General features: G+C 44.6%; 1 protein-coding gene and 1 long non-coding RNA gene across 8 annotated transcripts in view; both read left to right on the top strand.

Annotated features, from left to right (window-relative positions):
* Window positions 1-22944, top strand: part of CRIM1 (cysteine rich transmembrane BMP regulator 1) — a 189646-nt gene that overhangs the window by 5492 nt on the left and 161210 nt on the right. The gene's annotated exons all lie outside the window — the stretch shown is intronic.
* On the top strand, window positions 16105-17798 carry LOC309871870. Its single transcript, XR_014315533.1, has 2 exons — window positions 16105-17262; window positions 17705-17798. It is a non-coding gene; the product is annotated as an uncharacterized lncRNA (long non-coding RNA).

The raw sequence follows: 22944 nt of genomic DNA, 5'->3' as shown, positions 1-22944 counted from the left end.
AGGAGAACCCACATGCAAGTGTGTTGGCAAGGCCGCCGTGAAACAGGGTAATTGAGGAAGAAAACTGTCTGAAGACGCCTTAAGCTGTGAGCATTGCATCGAGCAGTAGGAGGTAGTTAGCAAGTTTCTGAGTTTTGCGTGGCTTGGTTAGAGCTGATGACTTGGATAAACAAGGGAACGGCTTGGGGGGTGCTGGGGACAGGCATTATGAAGTTGGGAGGAGTAAGTAGATGACCCTAAAAAGGTAAGGGAGTGGGAGGACCAAAGAATGACAAATGGGAGAAAGGAAAAATATTGAATTCATCTTAGGGCAACTGTGTCATCTTTTGAAGAATAATCCAAAACACATTCCAGACATTAATTGTGAAATTCTTGGGGGAAAAAAAAAAAGTGGGTGTGTTTAACATCTTTCAGGCGACGGCAGTAACGTGGCGGGATGGCAGCGCTGCTTTCGCGTGTGGGGAAGCCATGGTGAGACGGATGGACGGTCGGGGCTGATCGGTGAAGCAGCTTCCAGTGACACTGTGTTCCGTGTGTGGCATGTGCACTATCAGGATTTTAGAGACACCCCAGTACAGCTCAGTTAATTATTCAGAGAGGAAACTGGACTAGCCAAGCATGCATGAGTAACAAACGGAGAGCCTTCCTTTTCAGAGGTTGCATTCTCCAAAGCTGAATTTTCAGAGATCTGACTTGTCATTTTACAGAAGTCAATCACTCATTCATCAATTTCCTACTTTGTACCAGGCCTTCTGCTGAAGCAGAGGGCAGCTGGGGAGCTTGGGGACCTCTCAGATGTGTTCCCTGCTGTCTACACTCCTTCCTTCCCTTCCTCCCTCCTTTTTCTCCCCTCCTCTCCCTGTCCCCTCCCCTGTAAAACGCAGGTGGTGGGAATGGCAGAGGGAGAAGGAGAAGCAGGTTCTCAGGGAGCCAGACCACCCAGGGCTGGATCTCAGGACCCTGGGTTCACGACCTGAGCCACCCAGTCGCCCCTCCTCGACAATTTTTTCATCTCAATAAAGAATAAGGTAGCAAGACCTTAAAGGGTCTACTTCATAATACAAGTTCAAGCCAAGTAGAAACGATTTTTGCAAGTGTGTGTGTGATTAGTTGGGGAGTGAAATAAGTGGTTAAAATTTATTCTAGGAATCCTAGGATCTGAGATGATCTTTTCAGGCTCTGGTGGCATAGCTGAAAAGGAGAATTTGAATTCAAACTAGGCGTAAACGTATGATAGGAGCTCTTTTTGCTGGGGGATGAGATCCTACCCATTCTTCTTAGAGCCTGTGCAACATACATCAGAGTGTTTCCCAACATCTGAGAATGAGGCTGCATTCTTAATGCTTTACTAGCTGTGGTTCAGAATGGCAAGTTTCCTTTCCAGGGTGATTTTTCTCCTTGTTCTAGCTTGTTCCACTAGGCAGATGAACGTGGGCAGTGAGCTGAGAGGTGTCCCTTTATATCAAGCACCTTCCCATCTCACCCACTCTTCTGCTGCTTGTCTTGGCCAGTTAGCGTGGTCAAATTACGAAAAACCTCTGTGCTTCGACAAGACCTCCTCAGTCTTCTGGCTAGAGGAGTAGTTGAATAGATGTAAATTTAAGAAAGCCCACAGGGTTAACACTTCTAAGTGTTCATTTTGGGTCCATGTGGAAAAAAAAAATATTAAAAGATCTTTTTTTTTCTTTTACAAAACGAACAGATTTCAATTCCTTACCTCCCTTCCCCAGCCCCAGTTAATTCCCCATGCAGAAGACTCACACCTTGATAAAAGAGTGTCATGGGTGGAAACTTGGTTTCTGAGGTCAAATCTCTGCATCTATTTCTGTGCATCTCAGTTTTCTGTCTGTTTATTGGCATTAACAGCAGGGTTGCTGTAAGGATTCAGTGAATGAATTACTATGAAGCCCTTGGAAGAGTGACTGGCAGGTGATGAACAGTAACAATGAGGGAGTAAGGAGCATAAATAAACCAACTTGACATGGGTGCGTTATGTTGTTCTGCTTAATCCTCATCTACCTGAGTAGGAGCATCAGTAGTTAAGGAGTTCGGGCTCTTCGAAAAAGAGCACGTTATCTGGTTCCGGTCCCCTCCACTCTTCTCCCCCAACACCATAAGTGCATTGAGTAAAGAACTTACTTAAGGGCTTCTAAAGCTATTTGCTGCCTTTCTTCAGATGCCCATTTGTTAAGCATTGTCTAAATAATTTGTATATTTGGGGTAAACATAAAGAAGGAGGAACCTGAAAATTTTTGCATTACATTGTAGGAGTTGTAGATGTAACCATTTAATTTGTGGGCTAATATTTCATTTGGGGAAGAGGAAGGCACCTAACCTCACTGCAGCTGGTACCGTGTGTTTTCCTTCACGTGACATTCTGAGGGAAGAGTTGGGCCCTCGCTCCTGGAGTGGTCACGTGCCGGCCAGCACAGGATTTTACCCGACTTGGGCTCAGGAAGCGGCGTGGGCTGCTGCAGCTCTCCTGCTTTGGGGCCCCAGTCGCACCTGCTGCTGCAGTTGGTGTATTGGTACCAGCTAGACAGAACTAGAGGTCAGACGTTGAGTCAGTCGTTTCCTTCCTACCTGTTTCCCTGCCGTCCGTCCACCCACAACTGTTTCCTGAGCAGCTGCTGTGGGTCCCGTCTTTGAGCTACACTGTTGTGATGCTGCCTCTCTAAGCCTCAGTTTCCCAATTAGTAAATAGTAATAGGCAGCGTGTGTGTTTGTGTGTTGTGAGGATTAAATGAGATAACGCTGTGCTTCTATAATTTCAACATGCACACAAATCACTTGGGCATCTCATTCAGCATGGAGGTCCTGATTCAGTAGGTCTGGGTTGGGGCCTGCGATTCTGCCTTTCTGATAAACTCCCTGGTGATGCCAAAGCTGCTGATCTTGAGACCACATTTTAAGGAGCAAAAAACTAGTCCATGGAAAGCATATAGAACAGAGCATGGCCTGTGAGACCTGATCATGTTACCTGCTACCGTAGTTATTTTTCAGCCAAAGTAAGAAAGATAGGGACCTGCTTTCACAGAGACCATGGTCTAATGGCAGAGAGTTGAGACAGTTCTATCCAAGACAGTTACTTGCAACTCTTGAGCCCTGAGATAAGGAAGTGCTGAGCATCTGGAGAGCAACTGAAGAGGGGCTCTGACTCTACCTACCAGGAAGGACTAAGTGGGGGTGTGGCACCACGCAAGTCTGGAGGGTGTGCTCTCTGCTGTCTTCCTTCCGGCTTCCCACTCCTCTGTGCTGGATATTTGGGGGCGGGGGGTCTTGATACTAGACAAACCTGGGTTCAGATCTCAGTTCTTATTTTTTAACTGTGAACAACCAGCTTGCTTCATTGTTTTGGGCTTCGGTTTCCTCATCTGTAAAAATGTAATACTGTTAGCTTTCTGTGAGGTGGACGTTGAATTGAGGGTTGGAGAGGGTACGTGTACGTATATAATGACACAGGTAACGTGTGTTGGTGTGTGTAGAGTATAATTCCTGGTACCAAGTAGATTTTAAAAAGATATTGTTAATTCTCATTTTCATTCTGTCTTCCTTTTTCATTTTTTCTTTGTTAGCTTTATATAGAAGTTAAAGAAAATGCGCTTTGTGACAGAGCTCCTTCACACTCACATCCACTACTGCTGTAGTCCCGAGCCTCTTTGCTGTTTCTGCAGAATGTGGGCATTTACTTGATTTTGTGGTTTGAATTCTTAGTACCTGTGAGCTGTTTTCAAACTAAGACTTTTTAAAAGGTGACCTATCTTTTTTTTTTTCTTAAAGGTGACCTATCTTAATATCAATGGCTTGTGGTTTAATGGAAGCATATTAAATTTCCTTTTACTTTTTAAAAAGACTTATTTGTTTATTTATTTATTTTGAGAGAAAGAGAGAGAATATGAGAGGGGAGAGGTCAGTGGTCAGCAGGAGAGGCAGACTCCCTGCCAAGCAGGGAGCCTGATGTGGGATTCGATCCCTGGACTCCAGGACCATGAACTGAGCCAAAGGCAGTCACCCAGGCACCCTAAATTTCCTTTTATTGTTAGAAGTTTTCTGTGGGTTTCAGGGCATTCCTGGAGACATGTGAGACCCTGGGAGTGTCACCAGGGCAAGGCTGGGATCACTGCAGTTATGGATGGACAGACGGACAGACGGAAGGAAGGAAGGAGCTGCTGTCCTAGCCGGCTCAAAGACAAGAGCAGGTTAAGAATGAGCAGGAGATGGGGTGCAGCACAGAGAACATCTGCATTGCTTTTCTTGATCCCATGCGTTCCAGCCATCCTTCCTGTGGACTTGCCGTGTGGTTTCTCTGCAGCATCTTTGTGCTACAGCGGAAGGCTAGGAAAAAACACCTAGAAGTAAAATACTCGAGTTCTCATCTCAGTAGTTCTTGGTATAGGTGCGCCCCCTCCCCCACTTTCGGAAGACAGAACTGCTGCGCTGTCTTCATGCCTGCAAATGAGTATCATTTTTATCCAGTAAATAGGGGCTGAGGACTCAAAAAGCAAATGCTTTATACTGGCTCTTAGGGAACAAGGAGAAAGAACTTGATGAAGATACAGTCCTTGCAATCAGTAGTTTGCAACTGTTTTTTATTTTCTTCTTGACAACCAGACCTTATTATCACATAGTAGAAATTGAATTTTCTTCCAGAAACTCTTTCACTACCTATCATTGTTGTGCCTCTATCTTTCATCAAGAGTGCTGGTATTCAAACATGTAACCTACAAGCAAGGGGAGATAAACTTTGAAATTTCAAGGTTTTGTTTATGTGCTTTTCAAACCCAAAATAACACCCTAATTTGAAATCACCTGGGAACATTTGTCTTATGAACATTTAAGAACAAAAATTTAAGTGTTAATTATATTTCAAGGTGTTATTTTACATTTCAAATTCCTGAGAAGATAATTTGAAGAGTCTGCTCTTTGGAAGTTTTAGGGAAGTCCTTAGTCCTTAACAACAAGCCACTCTGGCTATAGCAAGGTTAAAAAAAAAAAAGGATATAGGCTGTAACTAGAGATTGTGCCTGTCTTATTTAGCATTTCAAAACAAAAACCATAAACAAACATCTCAGATTCAAAACAGAAAGGAATTTCTGGCAGGGCAGGGTGAAACCTGAGCCTGCAAAGTCCTGGGTCTGCAAGAGGTACCTTATTTAGGTTCTTATCCAAAGGCCACAAGCAGAACGGTTCCCAGCTGTGATAAAACAAAAGGCACCTCAACACTGGAGAGTTGTGATACTTCTTTTTTAAGACTACAAAAGACCTGCCAAAATAAGGTAAAGCTACCTTAAGAAAGTTTGACCTGAGCTAGACTTTTCATCTTAAGGATTAGTTGGACCACTTCAGACCCATCACATGTGAGGGACCGTCCGTCCAGGATGCAGGCGCTCAGTACCCACGGTGTGTGTTCTGGGTTCCGCAGAGACAACATCCCATCCTCTGGTCAAGTGTTAGACCTAGAAAACCTTCACATGGTCTCCCCTTTTTCCTCCCTTCCCATAGTTGGCATCTTTGCTTTCATGAAGACATGGACATTTACATTCTGCATGGGGGAAAAGGGGATAAGTAGGTAGTTCTGCCTCCAAAAACCAACGTAGAAGGATGTTTAAATGGTTTGAGGAACACTGAGTATTCTGTGCGTTTTTCAGAACTACTGAGTTCTTCTATTTCAGGCAGATCTTGGGAAAATTTGTTACCATTGTCTGTGACCTAAAAATGAAAGGCCAAATGAATTTACATGTTTTAATCAAAAGGACGAATGGGTTCATGCGTGTACCGGTTTGTGGCAGGGAGGACTTACGGCTGCTCAGAGAGAGAACGAACACAACATTCCTGCTCGGGAGAATATACATGATACGGGAGACGAAGTAGCTGTGCCTTCAGATCTGCTTTCGGCCCCTCGTAGCTCAGTAATTCACATGAAACCTCCGCTTCCCTGGACATTGCCTTACTTTGTGTAAAGGGAATTAGATAGTTGCCTACCTGAAGGTGGAGGAACTGAACCCATGATATCTTAAGGCTCTTCTGGTCATAAGATCTATGTTTTCACGACCTAGAAGTGGGGCACAGGAGTCAAATATTACCTCGTATTTGCAGAGCCAGGGAAGGGAGAAGTGGTCGTGTCTCCAGGACTCTGCCAAGTGCTGTCGACGGAAGGGCTTGCAGGAAGAGATCAAGCGTTCTCGCACAGTTCTGTTTATGGCGAGGCGGTGGAGAGGGCAAATCACAGTTATCGGGACGTTATTGACGTCTTTAAATGCTGGCAATCTTTAAGCCATGGTGACTGTTAGCCCGGCCTGGAGTCAGGGCAGAATTTATGCCTCTCTTTTGTGAATGTGCCGGCCTGCTGCCTTCACTCTGCCCCTTTTCCTCCTTGACTTCGTTAATTATGACGACCATGAGGAAGGTAGGTGACAGATACCCCAAGGGGAGAATCTTGAGCAGAGACAGGCCGAAACTTGCCCAAATTCACATGCTCATTTCTGCCTCTGACACCAGGAGAGAGTTGAGTAATTGCTGTTCTTCCTAATACTGCAGGCGGCAGCCAAATTCCCAGCATTCTTTTACCTTTGCTGCTGTTTTCACTTGCCAGGGAGTTTCCTTAAGGAGCAGGCTGGATTTAAAGACACAGCAGTCCTTGCACGTGAGGATTGGGGACTGGGGCGAGGTTCTGGCCCAGGTGGCCCTTGGGTGCTTCACACCCGGAGGGTGGGAGGATTAGTGTCTGCACAAGGACGTGCTGCCCGCCGCCCCAGCCCCCGTATTATGTCTGTGTGCTTCGAGCCACGAGAGCAGGAAGCCCTGTGTGTCTGCGAGGCAGCAAGCCTACCCTGACTGTTTGAGAGCAGGCCAGCTGTGAAGCTCGGAAGGTTGTCTCTGGGGGGTCTAGAAGAAGCCTCACCCATCCTTTGCCTCTTGTCCAGGTGGTGGACCTGTGGCTCTGAAACTTGATGTAACATGAATTATTCCAAAGAATGGGACGCTCAGCCCAGCCTGCAGTGTACACCAGCAATCAACTTGCTCTGCCTTGTGGATATTACGTCTTTGCCAAGAGCAGCCTTCCAGAATGAGGTGCTAGTTAATTCCAGTCGGGCATTTATTCGCTAATAAGTCTGCTGAATGCTAAATACTCCATTTGGGAGTATGCGACTGGAGAAAACTCAGCAGCTAATTATTATGTAGATCTCTTCTGTGATTCTCACTTTCAGTTCAATTACCTAAGCCACCAATCCTTAGCAATGTGAACTTATTTAATTTTTAGTTTTCTGTGATATTTTGCTTTTTGCTCCTGAAGAGTATCCCCCCCCTCCAGTCTGTAAAACTGCTTTGAGATTACTAATAACTGGATAGACATCTTTTCATTTAACAGAAAACCTTTCTGGGCTGTGGAGTACTGTGACTTGCTCTTTCTTTCTTTGATGATATCCGAAGTTAAATCCGGATCTTATCCTATCTGTCCTTCCAGGGTAGATTTCTGGATCGCTAATAATGGTGGTGTCTGAAATAGCCATTGAGGGGTGGCTGGTGTTCATTTACTCACCGGAGCTTTTGCTGAAAAGCTAGGTTCTAGTTTCCTCTCCTTTGGTGTATCAGTAGGTCTTTATTTGGGTTTCTTCCTGCTTGGTTGGTGCATATTAGCTTGAGAACTTAAGAACTTTTAAAATGGTGGTGGGGTGGGGGGCAGTAATGACGGTCTCGATGCCTAGGGCCTTCTCTCTAGAGCGGTTCTCTCTTGGAAGCGGCCAGGGTGTTGGGTGTATGTTTGCTGCCGTCAGAGTCTGTGCTAGAAGGTCCATTTGGTACCTCTCATGCCTGTGTCTTTGTGCTGTGCTTTGGCCCTCCTTCCCCGGTGAAACCCTGCCATGACGGAGGGCGAGCTGGATCTCTCCTTGAAAGGCTTGCTTTCCCATAGTCTTTCCGGTTGCCTCTCCGTTCTTCTGGGCATGGTTGTATGCAGCTCTCCAGCGACTGGTGACCTGACTAGTAAGAGAAGTTGGTGCCAACCATCAAAAGTCCTCTGTAAGGACCTCTTCCAGTAACGGTGTCTACACTAGCATGATGGCAGAGAGGAGTTCTGTAGAAATGTTTGGAGGGGAAGTGTTGCCAGTACATGTGATTCATTTGATTCTGTGGAATCAGCAAGTGATAAAAATTCATGAAACAGGGTTTACAGGGTTGTGGTAGATATGCTGGCCTAAAAAGCTGTGCCCAGGTTGGCAAAATCTGTAGCATCAGCAGCTGGGCCTCTGGTACCCTTACAGATGTGACTTTGAGAGACAAGAAGCTGTGATAATTCCTTCTTTCAAGATGTAGTTAACTTCGTACCTTTGGACATAGAGTGAGTGAGTGAGTGGGGTGTGTGTGTGTGTGTGTGTGTGTGTGTGTACAGCTACTGAGAGAACAATACAAAGAATACTTTGCATTGTGTTGTCTATGTGCTGAAAACCACTTGCATAGTTGGAGCAAATTAAGTATACTATCTACTCTGTAGATCAGCAAACTGAAAATGACTTCTTAACAAAGATTGTGCATTGTTTTATTACACGTGGAAAAAACAATTCTAATTAAAGTGCTTTGGCTTTTAAACTATCTAGTTAATTGGGATACCTACACATGGGCAAGTGGAGCTCAGGAAAATTATTGACTTAATTTCTTGCTGATTGGGACAAAAGATTTATTATGCGAAGGGCAGTGTGGGATGATTGATAGCAGGTTATCACTAAATATAGTTTTTGGCCTTACACAGGAATTTTAGATGTCATAGTAGAAAGGAAAAACAGAAATTTAGGGTGGGAAATGGAATACCTCTATAGGGAAATAAGCAAATAAAAGAAGCCAGAGGTGTTTTTGGTTGGAAGGAGATGAAATTATTTTCAAAGACTATGTTGGGAAAAGGTGAGTGAGCGCTCAGCAACCAAGTTTATTGACTATCTGTTCAGGAAATTGTATTCAATGCTTTGGAAAAAGAAAGGAAAAAGACTCTGCCAATAGAGTTCTGGAAAACTTGAGGGAGAAAAAGTATTTACATGCTTTATAACATAAAACATGTCCAAAAGAAATATATAGTTACAGCTACGTTTGGCACTGAAAATAGTCATGTATTATATTTTTTAAACTGTGTGTGAATGTGTAAGCATGTGCCCTGGAGTCAGAAATGCTTGGCTGATACCATTTCTTGAGAGAATGGAAAAGTAGAAGGTATTAGCTACAAAGAGGGCGAAAACATAAAGGATGACTAGTAGTAAAGGAGGAACAGTGAATTGGTTTTTTCTTTGGAGGGGATATATTTCATTTGCATAATGGTTCCAACTTTCCTTTTTTTTTTTTTTTTTTTTAATAATCTTAGTATAATAAGCATTTAACTTCCCATAGAGCCTTAGTGATTTGCATGTCATTACTAAAAGCCCACAGGTAAGGGAAAATTAGACTCCTAAATTCAGAACCTGACTATTCTCAAGGTGTAGGCTTTCAAACTTTGTTTCAAATTTGTGTTGGGAAAGACCCTTTGAGAATGCAGAAAATTAGGAGACCTGTCCGGCACATGCTTCCTAATATCTGTGGCAACTAGAGGTTCGGGGGCAAAGCCAGCAACTGGAAAATGGGTGTGGTGTCCGCTTTCAGATTCCCCCAGATTATCTTTACATCCTTCAGAATGTGTCCTTATCCTTCAAAGCCTGCCATTTTATGCTGCTTCCTTTGTGAGGACTTCCTGCCCTGCCCAGGAAAAAGCAATGCCATCCCCCTACCCCCAGTGCCCATAAATAGCACTTTCTCCTTCCCCTGCTATAACATTTTTCACACTGTGTTAGAGTTCACATTTCTGTCTCTCTGCCTCATTGCGACCCATTCGAGTGCCAGGATTGTGTGTTATTCTAGCGCTTGGCACACAGGAAGAACTCAATGAGCATTTGTTGACTAAATCTAGACTCAAGGTCATCCAAGATATTATACAAAAACTTTTCCATCTGAACTGCTTGGTTTGCATTGTGGAAAGTGAAACAAATGAACGCTCTTGTGAGAATCCCAGTGAAAAGTTTCATCATTGCAGAAGGAAGCTTGGAACTGGTTAACCAGGTCCTCTCTCCTGTCTCACCCCTCCCCCCAGCTTCCTCCCCCCCCCCCCCCCCCCCCGCCAGGCATCCCTAGAATTCAGTTTTTAAATTTTGCTGTGATAGGTTAATTTCAGTGGTATTTATTTTGGCAAATATTTAAAGGTAATTTTTATTTGTGAGAACTTTTCCTTCTTTGCCTGTCTGCCATAAAGGTGTCACCTTTCATTCGCCAACCTTTCATCAGCTCGTAAGAATTTTCCTTGTGGGCGGCAGCTTGTAACCAACCTCTTTACCACCAGAGATCTGGGACACTGGGCAGTTGGCGATTGCTGCAGTGATCAGCTGCTTGTAAACTGTAACTGACAAACAATGATGAATTATTATATAGACACGCTTTAGATAAGTGACTATATGAATAATTGATGATAGTAAATGTTCGTAATTTCTGCAAATCCAGGATTGTGTCTGAAGCATGTATGTGGCCTGGTCAGGAAGGAGTTTAAGTTAACAAACACGGATAGAACTTTCCATCTGAGTGTTGTGCCAGTGAATGATACAGCCTGTTTGCTGCTGCAGGTGATCTGCAAATGTCCTCAGGAATTTAACTGTGCACCTTCTTTGGGGAGGGAGCTCCAAGGCTGACAACATGAGGGTGGAAGTGTGTGACTGTGAATAATAAGAATGCCTCACAAGAGTTTGAACAGGAAGTCCATAGGAATGCAATATAAGGAATTTAAAAAAGCAAAATTCCATTTGGATTTACTCCAAACCCTATGACTTCAGGGACTGAGGAATTCTTGATGACTCGTGGCTGGAATCCCAACTTGTTATTAAGCCGGGTGGAATTGTTTTTCCTTTAGCACCAGTCATGAACTCTTTGTTTGTTTGTTTACTTTCCTGAAGGTCTTAAAGTGGTTTACAAATTAAGACACTAAGACATTAGACACTTAAGGACACAGAAGTAAAGTACAACCTTTGGGGTGATACATTTGATATTGAACTTTTCAACTGCGAAACAAGAGAGAGCGATTGGCCCAAGATAAAGGATACAGGGTCACAGACACATATACAGAATTATCCCAGTGGAAGTCAGGCATCTGTAACCTTCTGTGACCTTAGTGAGTGTGCCCGGAGAGCCCCGTTTCCTTAGTGCAGTTTTAATTTTGGTGTCTTTGGTACAGCATGTGCCTTCGACTTTCCCATATTTAAGGTGCTCATCTCACACATGATTGTAATTGTTTATAATATCAGTGACATGGCTGGCAGCTTCACAGTAACCCACTTTAGAGCACCAGTTGTCCTAAAAGCTTTGGGAAGGGGGAGGAGGGCAAGCTGGAACTGACAGCTAAGGTTATGGGAGTAGAGCTCTAGTTTTCCATGATGCTTTGTTGGCGATGAAAGATTGACGATTTTAAGCAAGGTAATTTTTTTGTGTGTCCACTGATGATTATCTCTTCAAAAATACATTTTTTACTTTTAGGTGGCTTCATTACTGTTAAAAGTTTAAAAGTCAGCTTCCAGACATTGGGAAGTTGTTCCCCTTCAAGAGTTGGCCTTCTTTAAGACCTTATCAGCAGTGTTTAATTTGATGCTGGATACTGCCCAGATTAGAGGCAGGTGTATCGCAAAACCTGTGGCTTTTTGTTAATTTGAGGTAGAGGTGAAGGACCCAGAACTGTTCTTGCAGTTAGAGGAGACTGTTGACTCTCAGTCTTTAATAAAATAATGAATGAAGGCGGAGAATGGGGAAACACACTTGAAGGAGGGAGGGCCCCTCTTGTTGAAAGCCAAAGTAAACAGTTCTGTAACTGAAAAGTAGACTATCAGGAAGGTGAGAACCAGAGAAGTAGGTGTCAAGTGCAACCAGCAAGTACCGTTTTCAGCTACAGAGATAGCCAAGTTGCCCTGAGTCCCAAAAAAGAACCCCTCAGAGATCTTTAGGGGAAATCAGTTTCCTAACTGGCCTTTGATGAGCCTACAGCTGGACCCAGGGACGGGGCTGGGGGAGAAAAAGGTCACCTTTCTGCTGGAGAAAGCAAATAGATGTGGCTCTCTGAAGGGTAGAGATGAAGTCACCATGACCGAGGGAAAACTGTGTGGCGGAGCCAATGGACCGGCAGAACGTGGTGGGACAGCATCCCTGTGTCGGTGCATGATTTTAGAGTTAATGGAAACAGAGACGTTTTCTTTCTGTCTTGTTACAGTGGAAAACTGTGTCCTTAAGTGGACAGCTGCACACACATTGCATGTGATGTGATGTGTGCGTGTGCTTATACACTCAAACTGACACAAATTCCCTACAGGGCACAGTCTTGCCTTGATCATCTCTTTGTGTCCATTTTTCTACTATGATAGCATTTTCTTCTAAGTGGAATGTTAGACTCTGTTCATCCCAACAGAAGAAAAAATTCTGTCTCTGGCCATCCTTCAATAATTTATATGCATAAAGACCTGTAGATTGTCTCCCAAGAGGCTTCTATAAAGCTCTAGGCATCTCCTCCCTGTGTTGCTTCTTTGTAGTTAGGATAACTTGTCTGATGTGGAGTTGCTGATGTCTTGCTTATGCCAAGGAGACCATTGGAAAGGACTGAAACAGAAATCTCTTAGAACTTTTTGTACTCAGACTCTCAGAGCTTAGTTGCATGTGGGAAAGGGTCTTACCCTGTAAAGAGGGGGAAAAAGGCCCAAGTCTTTTGAATGGTCACCTAAATTCTTTCTCTGTAATTCTATTTCTTGAATATTTTATTTCCCTTAACTAGCTCTATGTGCTGGGGAGAGAAACTAGAAACTAGAAACTGTCTTATAAAGACAACTAACTTTACTGGGCAGTTTGGGAAATAGAGAAGAGAAACAATGATCCAAAAATGTGTTTGCTCCAAACCCAAGAACTAGTTTTTGTGCTATTGTGTATGTGTATACCTCGTCTGCTCTTCCTCTGTATACATACATTTTTAAAATCACACATCTGTATATTGCTTCTTTCCTTTAAAATTATATCAAATGAATTTTCCTATGTTGCTACATCATCTCACTACTATAATTTAAGCTTATTAACCAAGATGTGCTGGCTGTATCTTTCTACTTCATTCTCTTATTGCTTTCCTTTCAGGACTATATAAAAGGCAAAAAGAGAAAGAAAAAATAAAGCACCACTTCTGGTGAATTTAAGGCAGAATTCTTTGTAGTCTTAATTTGTTTCCATGAGTTACCTAGACTCTTCAGACATGAAAACAATTGTCTTCTCTCCCTCACTGAGGATTTGACCACTTGCTACCTGTGTCTGTGGCACTTTGTGTCCGGGGCTTTGGCATGAAGATGGTGGCCTTTAGCTGTTTTGTCATATATCTTTGCTACCACCAGGACCATGTTGACTCTGAGGACACTGAAGCTTTTTTTAACCTTTTCCTCTGTTAACTAATGATTTGTTGGCTTTGTGCAAATAGCCAGCCCTCTGGGTAGGGACATTTTTATGCTGTTGCTTTTTTTTTGCAGTGCATTATTGGATTGCAAATATTTATTTAGAGCGAAAGATGGATATAATTAACTACATTCTAAATAGATACTAGATACTGACTTCAAGATGAATTTGCAGCATGCTTTGCATGCACGAGACACAGGCTCTTGTTACCAAGGATCTTACCTGAGAATTTACGTTTTCCACTTCCACCAATTTATAAATGAAAACCGGAGGTCTAGAAGTTATCCCATGAGGCACATGCATAAAATTTGGAAAACCTTGGATCGCTTTTGGAATTAAGTTTGTTGAAACTCTATCAGGAAAACAGACTTTTTTTTCCTTGTGTTATTTTTTATTAAACTATTTAATAGTTTTTACAACTCAGATACTGGTTGCCTATTCAAAACGTATAGATAGCATCTGTTTTAATAGTTCAGATTCATTTCTGTAGTCTTTGTTTAAAAATTTCTCACTCAAAACCAGTTGTACAAACAGTATTGAAAACCAGATCTCCAGGCTTCAGATATATTTTATATAAATTTGAGGTGCTTTTTGGATTATCAAAAGGAAGACACAAATTTTGATTACCTCTTTAAATTAAATGACTGTTTCTGAAATATAAGTCTTTCAAAAATTATAATTCATGCATGTGATCACTACCAATCAACATTTCCAGTCCAGAAAATACTGGAGATTTCTCTGGCTGCTGCTTGGTTGGAAAGAGAACCCAGGAACATGCCACTAAACCACAGTATCTAGAGCTCAGTAATGCATTTGCACAGCTGGATTTTAACACATATTGGGTCAACATTTATTTAAAATAAGCACACTTTGTACTGAAAAAGCAATTTGAAGGTGAAATCACATTAGATTTAATAGTTTAACCTTGGATATTTGTGGAATTTTAGGTAATATTATGGGACTGTAGCATTTATTAAAGTCAAGTGTACAACATCTTTTAAAAATTTGTTAAAATCTTTTTAAAAATTAATTAAAGCACAAAGATTAATAGATACATCCAACAGTACTAAAGCAAATATTTGACACTCGCCACCAGCACCAAAATATGTGTGCTGACATTGGGTTTTTAGGGTGAATAAAAATGTGTGGGAAAGCTGACAGCTTTTAGGGAAAAGTTTGTCAGGGGGAAGGAGCATGGGACCGTCCTAAGCTTTGGCCCTATGTAAGGCCTATAGTTCCTCTTGTAACAAATTTATAAAATTAATTTAAGTCTTTTCATCAGTAGATTATCTTCATACTAAACAGTTAATCATTAATCAGCTGATCTTTATTATCATCCAAAATTACTTGTGTTTTCATTACAAATGCTTCTTAACAATGTGGTTATAGATGTTTAAATCAATGGATAATGAAATCGATTTGTATGTTCCTTGTCCTATGGTAGAATGTAAAGCGTCTGACTTTTGGAGAACATTTCAGCAGTTGGCGAGGGCTAGTACAGTGCCTCTGAGCTGCATGTTTTGTTTTGTTTTTTTGCTTACAGAGCCCTGGAACTTGGCCAGCTTCGATGAGGCAGAGGAGGAAGGGTTCAAGTTTGAGAGCCCTGGGTTTATTTCTGGCTGTTCAGATGTGAGGCAGTGGGAGAAGGTATAAATATAGTTTGAGGGAGGTTGCAGACTCAGAGGTTCAAGCCAGGGGTAAATGGTGGATGGATGTGTTTATCGTTTCTTCACACTTTTACCTCTCATACATGGTGCTCCCAAGGGGCAGCGTTCAAGGTCTGGATCTAGTGTGGCGAGTGTCTTGGATGTCTCCCCGAACCATAGTCCAACCACAGCCACTCTGTCCCTTTTCATTCCGAATTTGTAGTCAAATAACTAACTTCCTGACCGCCCGTGAGACTTGAGTTTTAAGAACAAAACACCATGCGTCTTGGAGAAAGGCAGTTCCGTGAACACTGAATGCCTGTAGCATTTGGGGCTGGAGTTGTGGGAGGTGCTACCTTGTACATAATACGTACGAAAGGAGGATATTCCAAATTAAATATCAGTAACCGTGTGCTGTGACTTGTTAATCAGACCCAGCACACCCAGTTGTTGTTGCCTCTGTGTGCACATCGCCAGTGCTCCGCGCACCCAGAGAGAGAGAGAGTGAGAGGGGCAGACACAGCCCACTGGAGCCCCAATCCCCCTCCCTCTGTCCTCCCCCAAGCCGAGTCTTTTTCTCTTTATGGGTTGGTTACTGATCTCCCCTGGGCAGGTCTGAGTCCCTTTCTCTCGTACCCACCCTCCTTGAGGAAGTCCCACTTCCAGCTGCTGCCCTCACTCAACCCCCAGCTCTGCACGCGGGTACCCTCTGCCCTTAGCAATTTAGGGACACTGCCCAGCCAGCCCGACCACTGCTCTCCTCATGGTGCTTCTGGCCTCACTCCAAGCACTGGCGCTGCCTCCTCAGCCCCGCGGCTTCCTTCCCGGATGAGCAGTCACCATTGTCTTGGGACATTTTACCCATACGGCTAGCTTGTGTTCCTTCCATTTGCCACAGAGCATGGAGGATGCAGTCTCAGGAAAACCTGCCCGGAGGAGATGACTTCCTCAGGAGAAAGGTAGTTGCTAAATGAGTTCCTTATGGAGAAACCACGTTTATCTGGGGAAGCAGTATTATGTACTAGCAGGGGTTCAAGCCCTGAGGTCAGTTCGTAGTCCATCCTAGTGACTTACCTGGTGCCTTACCCTGCCCGAGCTGCTTGACTTCTGTGCATGCTTTCCATGTGTAAAATGGGAATAATAATAGGATCTACCTCACTGAGGTGGTGATGAGCCAGACCTAAGCTAACTCTTTTGTGTACAGCATTGCGATACTAACTTGTACATAATAAGCAGGTGGTAAATGTTAGTTGTCATGGTAGCTCTTTGTCCCTCAGCTTTGTACACTATGGCCTGTACAGAGCAGGGGTTCGTTAAGTGTTTTGTTGATTAAACGTAATATTCTGAAGGTGGAAAGAATGATTCCCCCCCTCCTTTTACCATAAAATAAAAGTAATATTTGGTTGAAATAAGACATTGTCCACATGAAGATACTTCCCCCCTGGTTGGGGGGCAGGATAGGAGGATGTTCCAAATTAAATATCAGTAACTGTGTGCTGTGATTTGTTAATCAGACCCAACACACCCAGTCTCCCAGTAGTTTGGTTAATGTTTACTGGCTCCCAAGATAATTTTGAAAGGACAAAACCGCTTCATAGTGATTTATTTCCAGTAAGCATTGTTACTGGCACATTTCAGATTCCAGCATATTTGATGACTGTATTAAAACCGGCTCTGCCCTTTGCGGGTTCACTCTGTTCTGACTTATGTTTGCTTTGGAGGTGGAAGATGGGTAGAAAGATGCTCTGTAATTGAATAGGTCACTGCTTCTTTGCCACCACCTCAGTGCCTACAGTGGTGCCAACAAAGAAGTACTTGCTCAGTAAATAATATTTGAAGTTAATTAGTAAATTGATGGCACATTTTTCTTCACATTACATCACACTGAAGGCTCGAAGGTACCTGTGAGGAGGTCTTGTTCGTGTTTTTCCCCCAGGTAGGTGCCCTAAGGTGATGGTCTCTTGCTGTTGGGCGATAGACCATTGAATGTGAAGGGCTGCTGTCAGAGTCACTGCCCATCTACCCGAAGAAGAACAAATGGTTCCCAAGGGGTCCTGATAGATGGTGCAGGAAGGAGCACTGCCACTCCTTTGTCATGAGGCACCTGAGCCATCCTCAGTGAAGACCACAGCTCTAGCGAGAAGAGGTAAGCCATTGCTTCCATGCTAAAAAGTTTAAAAGTCTGTGCTGATACTGTTTCATGTGGCAAGGACTGAAGAAGATACATCCTTATGTTCTCTTGGTAGGGACTGTGGTCTAAAGGGTGGGAGTATTTGACCCAGGCCCTGGCGTTAGGAAAAGATGGTTTTAAGAGAGTGATCGTGTCTGCAAAGGTGACAAGAACATGAACCTGAGGTCCTCCGGCAGTCCTCCAGCTTCTTGTCATTCTAAAAGTGTTTATTGATTCAAGAAATGATTTATGTGACCGGATTGCAACAATAGTTAGAATCCTTTTTCTTTATGGAGAAATTGGAAGAACTTTAACACACATACATACTCAAAGGAAACCATTTGCCCTGCCCTTTTAAATGACATTTTTGTTGTCTAGTGTCATTTTAATAATGTTTCTTTTCTTTTTTCTTTTTTAGGTCTTGGTATATTCCAGAATTTTTTTCTTTCGACCATTAAGGTTCTCCCTTGTTACCCAACTTAAAAAAAAAAATAAATTTTATTTCAGTGTCAGTGAGTGCTGTGTGTTTCTTACATGGTGAGATTATTTCACAGGTGGTTTGAAGGATTCATCATTTTATAAAAAGAAGAGTGTAGAACTGCCTTTCCTCTTTCTCACATCTCTCTCAGATTGAAGTGGCCCATTGAAAAGCTGACCTTCCTCACAGAAGAGCTGTCATAGGGCAGTCTTTAGGGGCCACCCAGCAGCGTCTGCTCTGGGCGCACACCGTGCTTGTGTGCAGGAATCAGCCGCCACAGAGGAGCCGTCTGTCGACAGTAGTGGGGACAACACGTGGTGGGAACATGCACGTTTTACTGCATAGGACACTGGACTGCTTTCTTAGAAGGGTGGTGTGGAGTTGGGGCAGGGTGAGGAAGTCCAGAGTGCAGTTAGTTCCAGATGATTCACCACATGGAAGGCACGTTCTCTCGATACTGTCTGGATCTTAGTAAATAAAGGAGTATTCGGTGTTGAGTCCTGGTCTGACAGGAAGAAGGTGGTAAATGATCTGGGATTCTGTTTTGTTTGTTTTCAATAAAAGGGATTACTTAGAATGAGATGACTCTGAGTCAGGATACCTTTTTGTAGGATCGTTTTTATCTTTTATACAGAATTACTCTTTTGCTGTTGTCAGCCTTTACTCATAGGGACTTACTAGAAACAATTGTTGGTTTTAAAGAAAGGGAGAAGATAGATGTTTAGTTGAAGTACAGTTGGCAGATTTGACCACTCGAGTGTGTTGTTTTCTCTGTGGAGTGTCTTCCGGAGGTAGAACCCGGCTGACAGATGCTTCTTGTGACTTTGTCTAACTCATGAATGGCAGCCCTCAGTGGGTTCCTCTTCATTCATCCTCTCTCCCCAGTCCCCCTGGCACTATTTCTCTCTTCCTTCCCTCTCAAATTCTATTCCCATCAGTCATCAGGTGGTTGATGAGCAAACTGACCCCTGTCCCTAGTATGGTGGGATGCCAGTCCAGCCATGGGCCCTCACTGCCCATCCTCCAGGAGAGGACAGTCACCTTGACTGTTTTGGGAGGGAGTAGGCAGTCCTGCACCCAGGCTGAAGTTGGCCTGTTTACCTTCCTACACAGGGACAGCTCCTCAGTCCTCCCCAGCCTCCCCTTTTGGGGTTCAGTGGACTCGAGCTTCTGGGTTTGAGGAGTTCCACGGTGCACACTGTGTTATGGTGCTCCCAGCTGCCCCTCCATGGGTCCAGGTGTTAAGTGCCATCCTGCTTCAGTCCTCAGCTCCAGAGGGTGACCGTGTCCTGGAGCCTGATTTCGTGAGCCTTGGGGCCCTGCAAGCAGGACAAGTTGGGAGGCCCTTGAGAGGCCAGAGCCTGAGGGTTTGAGCCCAGCCCTCTACAAAGTTAAAATCCGAAAGACAGATCACAACAAAGGCACCAAGAGAGTCTGGGAGACACTGAGTCAGAGGCACAGGAATCTGATTTTGCAAGAGGACAGTTTTGCTCTGGGAGGTGAAAGAAGCTTGGTCGTCTTCTGAGTGGAAGTGGCATCCTGTTTGCTAGTCAGAATGACCTCGGGCCTTGAGAATGACTAAGGTCAGAGAACTGCTACTACACCTGGAATCAGAACTATGGAGTTAGAATGGTCCTCGGAAAAGCAGCTCTAGGCCAGCCCCCTTGTTTTACAGATTGAGGAACCAAGGCTCGTAAAAGTCTGTTGTGTTCTCTTGAGCTTTTTACAGTGTGCCTGCAAGTGACAGCCTCTTTTTTCAGACCTGAGGAGATGGAGTGGCTGCTTCTTACCTGTTCTGGGGGGACCTCTGGGGGCCCCTTTTGGCCTCACTGCCCCATGATCTTGGTCCCTGAGTCGTGGGTGCAGCCGGCCGAATCCTCCTCTGCTGAACTTCTCCCTCTCTGCCTGCCTTCTTGCCCCACCCCCACCCCCCATGAAGGAATCCAGAACCCTCCTTGCCTGTGAAGCCACTGGAATGTAGCACTCTGACCCCTGGCATTGTGTGTCCTGGATGGACCTGGCCTGGGAAACAGGAAGGACTCAGGGGAGGGCCGGTGGGGAGAAGAGTGCCTCATGGACTTGGGGTGGGACAGAGAGAGGAAGTACAGGGAAGTGTAACCTCCCCAAGTAGGCCCAGTCGACTCTCACAATAGGGGAGACCAGGCCGGTGGGGGCCTTGGGCTGGCGACTGAACAGGCAGCCTTCCTCAGGCCAGGCCCATGGGTGGGGGCCACTGGCAGTGCTGGGCCCCCGGAGGTGAGCTGCCAGGGGAATTGGGGTGAAGAGGAAAGGATTTGAGGGCAAGATGGGAGGCGCAGACCAGAAGGCAGAGGAAACCATTGTAACAAGAGGCAATGAAGGAGAAGCTTGTAGATGGAAAGAAGGAATGTCCAGTCACTGTACAGACTGGATGCATTTCTTACTTCAGAAACCAAATGTTGGGAGGTAGGAAAGACTCCCTTAAACTTCCACCCTTCTTTAGAGACTCTGGGCTTTTTAACATGCTTACCCTTGGCAAGGCAGGGCTAGTAGAGAGGGTGGCTGCACTTTCCGGTGGCTGTCCTCTTGACCCTTAGCTGTCGCTTTCTGTCCTGTCAGTGACGCACCGGGCTCTGGAGCACCCTTAGACTGATACCAGCTAGTTACCGCCCTCGAAGAGATTTTAAAAAACCCTGAGGGTCAGCCTCAGGTGATGTCTCCACCAGCTAGCTCTTTGCCCCTTTCCAGAATAAAGGAACATTGCTTCTTCCTCAGCTCCTTCCCAGTTAAAGCTGAGAAGGCGGGTGCGGAGCGGTGGAGTGGGACTGCCTCGTGGAGCCCCGGTAGAGCTGTGGGCAGTCACTGGGCAGTCACAGTCGCCGCGCTGTCTGTGGGGCTCACCGCCACAGCAGGCCAGCTTGTTGTTGAAAGTGTTTAAAATTCTGTGCTTGTGGGAAGGGAGCAGGAACTACAGGTGGCAGAGTGTTTTTGAAACACTTTTGTTTATTTGACACAGGGAGAGAGAGACATCAAGAGAGGGAACACAAGCCAGGGGAGTGGGAGAGGGAGAAGCAGGCTTCCCGCTGAGCAGGGAGCCCCAACTGGGCTTGATCCCAGGACCTCTCGACCTGAGCCAAAGGCAGACGCTTAATGACTAAGCCACCCTGGTGCCCCTGAAACACCTTTTTAGGAGGAGAGAAATTGTAACTGCAGCCGGACTTGAAGGGGTTGGGTTTCCTTTGCTTCCGGAATCTCCCCAGGCTGAGTCTGTTGACTCTTCCCTCACCCAGGGTTGTCTTGGTCCTGCCACATCCTGTCTGAAGGCAGGCTGCTAATCTCTTCTCTTTTCTCACATGACATGGTACAGAGCCCTAGGAAGGGTGGCCCTGGTGCTAAGAAAGAAATGCGGTTATTCGACTCATTGGTTGGCCCTGTAAACCATGGTATGCGACACCCCTTCGTCTACCCAAATAAGACCGAAAGCCGCCAGGTGAGGTCCAGTGGGATGCTTCGGGCAGGTGGGCAGGTCAGCGGTTCACTCCTCGAGGTGTGCATCTTGTAGTCTGCTTTGAGAACCAATAGCTCTTCCATAAATTTGGGTGTTTAAAACCACTGAATTATTAAAGGTTATGTTCAATGCCTAAGTGTAAGTTTAAAGCTACTTATCTCTGTATATTCTAATCCTTTGAAACTTGGTGATTCTTATTGTTAGTTAAATAGGTTATGGATTGCATCACAGCATCCTTTGGGAATTTGATATTTCCTTTTATATCCTAAAAACCATTAGTTTTTGAAACATATACTGAAGTTAATAGACAGTAATTTTTAACCTTTCAGGTAGGAGTTAAGGTAGATGTATTTCCACAAATGGCTCATTCGAGCAGTTTTTCATGACTTAACACTGTAAAGACTAAATAGAATAACATTGCAGAAGTACAGCCCACCTGCCTTGCTGAGTAAGGGAATGCCTGTTGCTGTAAGCGTGTAGCAAAAGGACTGGGTGATTAACATGGGTTTTATTTATGTTTCCTTTTGGAAACAGATACTTCTCTATGTGTGTGTTTATGCATGCATGTGTTTTACTTTAAAACGTAGAAATAGATCAACTTTTTTCTATAATTTTGACACTGCAATGTTTGAAAAGATGTTTTGCCTGCTTCCTAAGTCCCTGGTGGGCATGAATTATTGTACAGTTTCTTTTTTTTTTTTTCACCTCACACATTCTGGAAGGTTATTATCTATGAATATAAATGTTACAGATAAATGCATTAAGTATTGACAAACATAAGCAAACCGGAATCTTAGATACCCGCACAGCATCTTTCAAGCTACCGCTCTCTTCTTTCACACGAGATTGTTAGTACAGAAGGTCCGCTCGTGCCAGCCACCTTCTCCAGGTTACCATTCATTTCTCCATTCAGCAAGTGGGGCGTGGGGCTTGCTGTGTGCCGTCCGCTCATCTCAGCAGGGAGTGACTGTGGAAATCTGGAAGGCGCGGTGTCTGCCCCCCGGGAAGCTCACAATCTAGCTGTGGACAAGCAGCTGCAGTGCCTGGGGATAAGTGAAGGGTTTGTAGGTGGGAGAAAATCAAGTCAACTCTGAGAAGGTACCAGTTGAGCCCAGTAAGGTAATATCAGATTTCCAGGTGAATGGGGGAAGAAAGATGGTGCCTTGCCTTCCCAGAGGAAACCGAATCAGCCAGGGCCCACCAGAGTGGATGTGCACAGTCTACTGATAGAACTGATGGGTTCAGTAAGTACTTGTGGAGGAGGACCTACTGTGTGTAAGCCCTTTTCAGACGTGAGCAAGACAGATAAATCCCCGCCAGCCTGGAGCTTTCTGACAAAGAGAGAAAATGTGAGCAAAATTAGTCATAAAACTTATACCATGCCAGAAGAAGTTAGGTGCTGTGCAGAAAAATAAGGCAGAGAAGGAGAACAGGGACCATTGGACACGTTTTAAATGAAGTGGCCTTGGAAAGTCTCACTGAGAAATGGGGTGTGATCAGAGACCTGGGGGAGTGGTTGCGGTGTGGGGGGGCACAAACCAGGAGATGGGCGTTCCGGATTTGGTGACATGAGTGCCCAGGCCCCAAGGCTTCCTTGGACTGGTAAGATAGGAGGTTCCGCCGGTGCAGTGGGAGGTTAGCTGGTGCTGGGCACAGGCCTGGTTTATCAGTGGGAGGGGTCAGACGTGAGACT

The sequence above is a fragment of the Mustela nivalis genome, assembly GCF_964662115.1.
Source record: "Mustela nivalis genome assembly, chromosome: 8".
NCBI lineage: Eukaryota > Metazoa > Chordata > Mammalia > Carnivora > Mustelidae > Mustela > Mustela nivalis.
The sequence above is the reverse complement of the archived record's forward strand: the minus strand, read 5'-3'. Positions and strand labels throughout refer to the sequence as shown.